The following is a 6,178-nucleotide window of genomic DNA, read 5'->3' as shown; positions in this document are numbered from 1 at the left end:
GGAGCCGCCGCCGCCGGTTGCCGCCGCCCCTCACCCGAGCCCCAAGCCCCGCCGCACCCCGCGCTCCCCCCGAGCCGCCGGAGCCCCGCCCCGACGAGGTACCTCGCTGCCTCGCCTCGTTCGTCGCCGGTTTTTGTTTAAAAAAGAAAAAACCATTCGTTTAAAAAAAACCCTAGATCGGTTTTTTTCGGTTTTATTATTTTGCAAGCGTTCACCGAACCGTTCGTTTTAACGAACGCGTTCGTCGGTTTTTCTCTGTTAACGAAGGTCCGTTCTTTAAGCGTTCGTCCGTTTTTCTTTTTCGTCGGATTTTTCTGCGATTATCTCAGATTCGATTTCTGATCGAATCTTTGTTTCTGTTTAACTTCTCGCTCGTTTATCAGAATCAGGCGATTCAAGCGCCTAGAGTTTCGTCTCGAAATTCTCTTTCCGTTTCACCTACTCAAACAAGTTTTTGCTACAGTAAAATTTGACCTAGATCCAGATTAGTAAAGGAAGCTTGTTTCTTTCGCCGTTTGACTTTCGTTGCTTCTTTCGAGTTGATTCTTTTTGCAAACCGGAGTTCTTTAGTTGAACTTTCTGGTTGGATCTTTCATTCGAGTTTTACCTGTGCATTAGATGAGTACTGATTGTATGCTTGTTTGTTTGCGATAGAGTACCCGGAGTGTGCCGCTTGTTACTTCGAATCGGTAGGTTTTGCGGATCATCAGCAAGGCAAGTAACACTTTGATCATATACCTTCCATACCCAGTTTTTATTGCATTAAATCTATTCCTCAAACATTGCATGATTAGGATCTATTTAAATTGTGGGAACTGGGAAGTAGTTCAGGTAGTACCTATTGCCTGTTTTATCTATCAAACCCTTGGGAGTTACTTCTACGTTGCTACTTTATTGCCATGCTATGCTCGTAGACGTGGATTGGGTTTGAGTGAAATTCATGACAGATGTGAGATTGTTAATAATGGTTTACTTAAGGTGGCAACTAAAACTCACATCTGGGTGGATTGAGGCACCTGGAGAACCCAGTGTTGTCTGATTTTATAAGGTCCGCCACCCAGGCTCAAAGGGATCACAAGATTGTTCATGCTAGAAACTTCCGTGTGCAGCCACAAGCTATTATGGGCTCGAGCATAGTTGAGTAGGTTACATGATCTCTTGAAGAGGCGGGCTAGCAGATGTAGGGGAAAGTAGGTGTACCGGTCCATCCAGAGTAAAGAGTGATTGTTTCTGAAAGACTGTGTCTCGGTCATCCATTTCTCAAACACCATGCAGTGCGAGAAATAAAACGGAGGCGATCGAGTCTTGTGGGGAAAAGTGCGCAAACCTCTACAGAGTGTACAAACTAATCATGGTTAGCCGTGTCCCCGGTTATGGACAACTTGAGTATCTAGTACCTGGATTATCATTTGAATCTCATCACCATGTTACTTTTAATTAATTTTGTTGGGTTAATGATGACACTTAATTGGGATTGAGTTGGAGGTACCTTCTCAATGTTTAACAACCACTATGATAGTTAAATAAAATTTATTCCTTTGTAGTAGGGAAAATTGGCTTTTCGCATAAACTTTAACCATAGAGCTTTCCACCAGCCATATATGCATGTAGTATAGCATTATTACTGTTCATTACTCTCTATGTGTTACTTTGCCAGCATATTCTATGTGCTGACCCGTTTTCGGGCTGCAACGTTTCATGTTGCAGACTTTTCAGACGACGAGTAAGGTGCCTTAGGTCGTGGTCTTATACTCAGTGATGCCGCTGGAGTTGATGGACTCACTTATCTTCCAAGTCTTCCGCTGTTATCGTATTAGATGGCCTTAAGCCATGTTTATCATACTTAATCTCCTTGGAGATATTCGATGTAATAAGTGTGTGATTGCTACTCTGTTATAAATCCTCCATTTGTACTGTGCGTGTCAGCATTACTGATCCAGGGATGACACTGGTGCACAGCAGCACAGACCATTTGAGGTCTGGTCGCTACAGGCTGTTTCTTGTATCTGATGGAGCATGAGGTTGGTTCAGCCCTCAAGTGGTGTAATAGCGGCTTTCGTACCAACAATCTTTTCCTTTCGCCAGAGGGAAATAATTCATTTAGAGTTTTTTATACGAGCTACGCATGACCTTTATTTATCTATCTAGATGGGAGAGATTAAGGGAAACATTGCTTTTCATATTCTATTATAGGTCATCGCTGGGAGTAAGGAATCTAGTTAGTTAGATGCTTAACCCAATCCACCAACTCGTGCGTGCATTTTCTTCTTTGTTTGGTTTTCGGGACCCCACGTACTAGTGATGGTGGAAAAAAGTGAAGTGAGGCTACTGCAGTCACAGCCCTCTCAGCACCTCTATCAATCGATGATTCAGCATCGCAAGAGTCATGTTTTAGCTGCCCTTCATAACGTCCCGCTGCCCGATACAAGGCCAAAAGCAGATCACCTCTTACTTAGTGCCAATTCTTTCAAAACTAGCCTAGCTTTTCACTCGTGCGTAGGTTCCAGAAGCATCTTCCATTCATTTTGATTTAGGTCTGGAATTCCAATAAGAAAATGGGATAAGGTCAAGAAGTATCAGGTTTTATCTTTCTTTTTTTGTATAGGTACCGGTACGATTAGGAAGCGTTTCCAACTCAGCTCTACCGTCATAGGTATGCCGAGTTGTTTATTATGCTCCAGTATCTCTCGGGCTATAGCCATCCTATCCGAGAGGTTTCTCTCATTAAATCTTTTTACATATGCTAACTGCCTAAACAAAACAACCCCCCAAACGCTAAAAATCAGACAAAGGAGAAAACAAAAGGGATAGGGATGGGCGGTTACGGTATGCGTGAGAACTTCCGATAAATTGGTACAAGTAGCTCCCATCGGAAAATGCCATCTTTTTCAGCTCTGATCCCGAAAAGAGAAAGGAAAGGAGACTGATCTTGACGTCGGCGTTGGTTTTTCCAACGAAAAACAAGAACATTCTTTCCCGAAAAGGCATTCATTCATTGTTCGTTCTGTGCCAGGAACCAGATTTGAACTGGTGACACGAGGATTTTCAATCCTCTGCTCTACCAACTGAGCTATCCTGACTATTTATTGTGCATCATCCTAGTAGAGTACTTGTATCTATGTCAATTAAAGGGACTAAAAAGAGAAAAGTATTCTCAAATTGGACTTAGTAAATATCAGGATAATGATATGGATTGTGAATGACTTACTTAATAATAGGGATTACTTGCCTATACTATAATATGTTCATTTGTATGAATGGGATAAGATCCAAAGAAGTCAGTTCGGATCCGTTTGTGAAAGAGTAGAATAAGAAAGATAGTGAATCTTGTTTGAACCATTAATGAAAAATAGAGGTTGGTACAATAGTTAGGAAGTAAAATGGGCTTTTTATTGGGGATAGAGGGACTTGACTTGAACCCTCACGATTTAGAAAGTCGACGGATTTTCCACTTACTAGAAATTTCATTGTGGTCGGTAACGTTGGTGAATTAACAGAAACGGAAAGAGAGGGATTCGAACCCTCGGTAAACAAAAGCCTACATAGCAGTTCCAATGCTACGCCTTGAACCACTCGGCCATCTCTCCTACATAATCTTATTATTGACCAGAAACTGAGTGAATAGCGAGTTTTCGTATCACTAAAGTACAGGTACAACCGATCACAGGTTCCATAGGGAGTTTGACTTCCTTTCCAATTTCATATTTCTCAACAACAACTTCTCTCATCCCCACGGATCTATTCAAAATTCTGGAATCATCCCATGTTTCTATTTCGATTGTATGGCGTGGCGTATACACGTTATCCAAACAGAACGTATGGTTACTTTACTCTATTTTCTCATGGCTTGTTAAACCTTTCTTTTTTCTTTTTGGATCATAACCAAAAATCGATGCCTTACCACTTGGCTATACTCCAAACGGGGGGAAGGCTCGATGAAAACGAGCTGGGATATAGATTTTTCAGAAGGAAGAGTTAGTTACCCTCGGTCTTCCTTCTTTCCCGGGAATCAAGGAAGTAGTAGTGGGACAGTCCTTTATTTCCCCCTTTAGACCAACTACAACAAGCTCGCTCCTTAGGTTAGCTCTCTGCTCTACCTATTTGTTTGCAATGCCTTGCTTATCAAAATAGGCCTTTTTGTAACCTGACCTTACGCTGAAAAACTGCACTTGTTGGCTCTGCGTCCACTGAAACTTATGAAAATTAAATATTATTCTATCGATATCTTCAAGAGTTCCCTAACCCCCTGACTGAGAGTGCTATGATGGGCTATTGAAGTTCGTCCCTGCGGCACGGTGGGGCAGTGCAAATCCTTTCATTAATGAAGTTCCGCCCTGACACTCCCATTATTGGCTTCCTTCACTGGGGACCGCTCGGGCGAAGGCAGAGCATGGAATGATTGTAGGGGCATCCTTCCTAGGTGGAAAAGACGTGTGTGACTAAAACCAGGAGGAGAAATCCATTTTCAAATGGCGACAGAAAGAAAGGAATCACGAAATAGAAGAAAAAGTGCACTGTGCTGGCAAATGTGGAGAATAGCCATCCATCTTTCATCAATGAAATTGTTCCGTATGGGTAGCAAATACACATATCAGAAGAGCCAACCCGAAAGCACTTGCTTCAAAGAAGCAGCAGTTACCAAGAAATTCCTGTTTCAAGTCAGTATATCTCGATAGAACCAATTCCAATCCAGGTAGTGTGAACAGAGGATGTGGATGTTCTGTTTCCTTGCCTTGTCAAGCATTTCATCTGACACTCTATCTATACTATAGCTAGATCAATTCCTATTCTTTCTTCCAGGCGACTTTACTCCAAAGAATTTTTCCTTCTTATCTTGACTCGATCTCACGAAATTGGATTGATTGGCACACCGCGCATCTGGCATTCGCTTCTCCTATCTATCTCTTCCAACTAAGCTGACCACTGGAAAATATGAAATCCTGCAAGCAATCATTCCAGAGCCAACTATGAAGATACCTGGTCTTCCACTCTGTTCAATGGAGGAAAGACAAGAAAGTAAACAATTCTTCAAAGGAATTGGCTCTACCGGAACAGAGGAATTGGCTCGCTCCTTCGCTCGCTGGGTAAGCATAGAATGCACACCAGTCTGGTATCAAAGCGTATCTACTTGAAAAGGAGACTACTTGAACAGATGAAATGGAAGGAAGAAATGAAAGTTCGATCTACCAACGTAGAGTCCGCCCCTCCCAGGAAGAAGAAATTTGCTACTTTGGCTCATCAGTTGGTAAGTCTGTCTATGAAGTTCAGTGCCCAGAAAAGAGAAAAAAAGACCAAAACAAGCTTTTTCAAGCTCTACAAGTCCTATATATATATAGTGTTCCACTAGATAGCCGTGTTAAACTAGTCCAGTCTTGCCGAGTGGCCTTATCTTCTGGTTACCTGGTCCGGTACTTCTACTTCGAGAGTGAGTTAGTAAACAGGATCAACTTTATGATCCATTTTGAGAAATTGCAATCACAGAATCAGAACGAGTGGGTCTAGAGTCCATCCTCACACAGTTGAAATGCTGCTTCTCCCTTCTCCTTTCCAAAAGAAAGTGGATCTCATAGCCTCTGACAATTCGAAAAGTAGGTCTCAGTCTCATTTTCAGATGCAATTTTCCACCGGAAAGAGAATCCCATATTCTTTAAGCCAAGCGGCCAATCCTAGGGTCAATGCGGAACAGGAAACCATTGCTATTTGAGCAGTTAGAGAATCAAAATTCCACTCATTTAGAAATCGATCGGCGAATGCCAGAGGAAGGATAAGGGGAGCCTACACCAACGTAGTCTTAGCCCTAGAACACATGGAGCTTGGAGCACTGATAATAAGTCTGTCTGATTTTCAAGGAGTTTATGAACAATCACCACATCCATATTGAGGAGAAAGCTCACTCAGGCTACTGAACTTGTAAATACAGTTGCGCTCATGATAGGGATTCCGTTTATGGCGTGAGGTGAAGTTAGAAGCATACCTGGATATATACTCATAGTGGCTTCCATACCTATCTCCGGTAGCACTAACAAAATAGAAACCTATGACTAGTAGACTCATATGAAAACTTGAAAGATCTATTTCATTAGAAGAGAAAGTTCACTAATCTATGGCCTAGAAAGCCAAAAGAAATGATCAGTCCAATGACAGAAGGACAGAAGCGCGTTCCCTTCGTCCTTAATGT

General features: G+C 42.2%; 2 non-coding genes across 2 annotated transcripts; both read right to left on the bottom strand.

The window, feature by feature from the left end:
* Nucleotides 1-3,007: 3,007 nt before the first annotated feature.
* On the bottom strand, nucleotides 3,008-3,080 carry TRNAF-GAA (transfer RNA phenylalanine (anticodon GAA)). Its single transcript has one exon. It is a non-coding gene; the product is annotated as a tRNA-Phe (tRNA).
* Nucleotides 3,081-3,500: 420 nt separating this feature from the next.
* TRNAS-GGA (transfer RNA serine (anticodon GGA)) lies at nucleotides 3,501-3,587 on the bottom strand. Its single transcript has one exon. It is a non-coding gene; the product is annotated as a tRNA-Ser (tRNA).
* Between the last annotated feature and the right edge of the window lie 2,591 nt (nucleotides 3,588-6,178).

Source organism: Triticum aestivum, chromosome 4D, assembly GCF_018294505.1.
Source record: "Triticum aestivum cultivar Chinese Spring chromosome 4D, IWGSC CS RefSeq v2.1, whole genome shotgun sequence".
Lineage (NCBI taxonomy): Eukaryota > Viridiplantae > Streptophyta > Magnoliopsida > Poales > Poaceae > Triticum > Triticum aestivum.
This window is presented reverse-complemented; position numbering and strand designations above follow the sequence as displayed.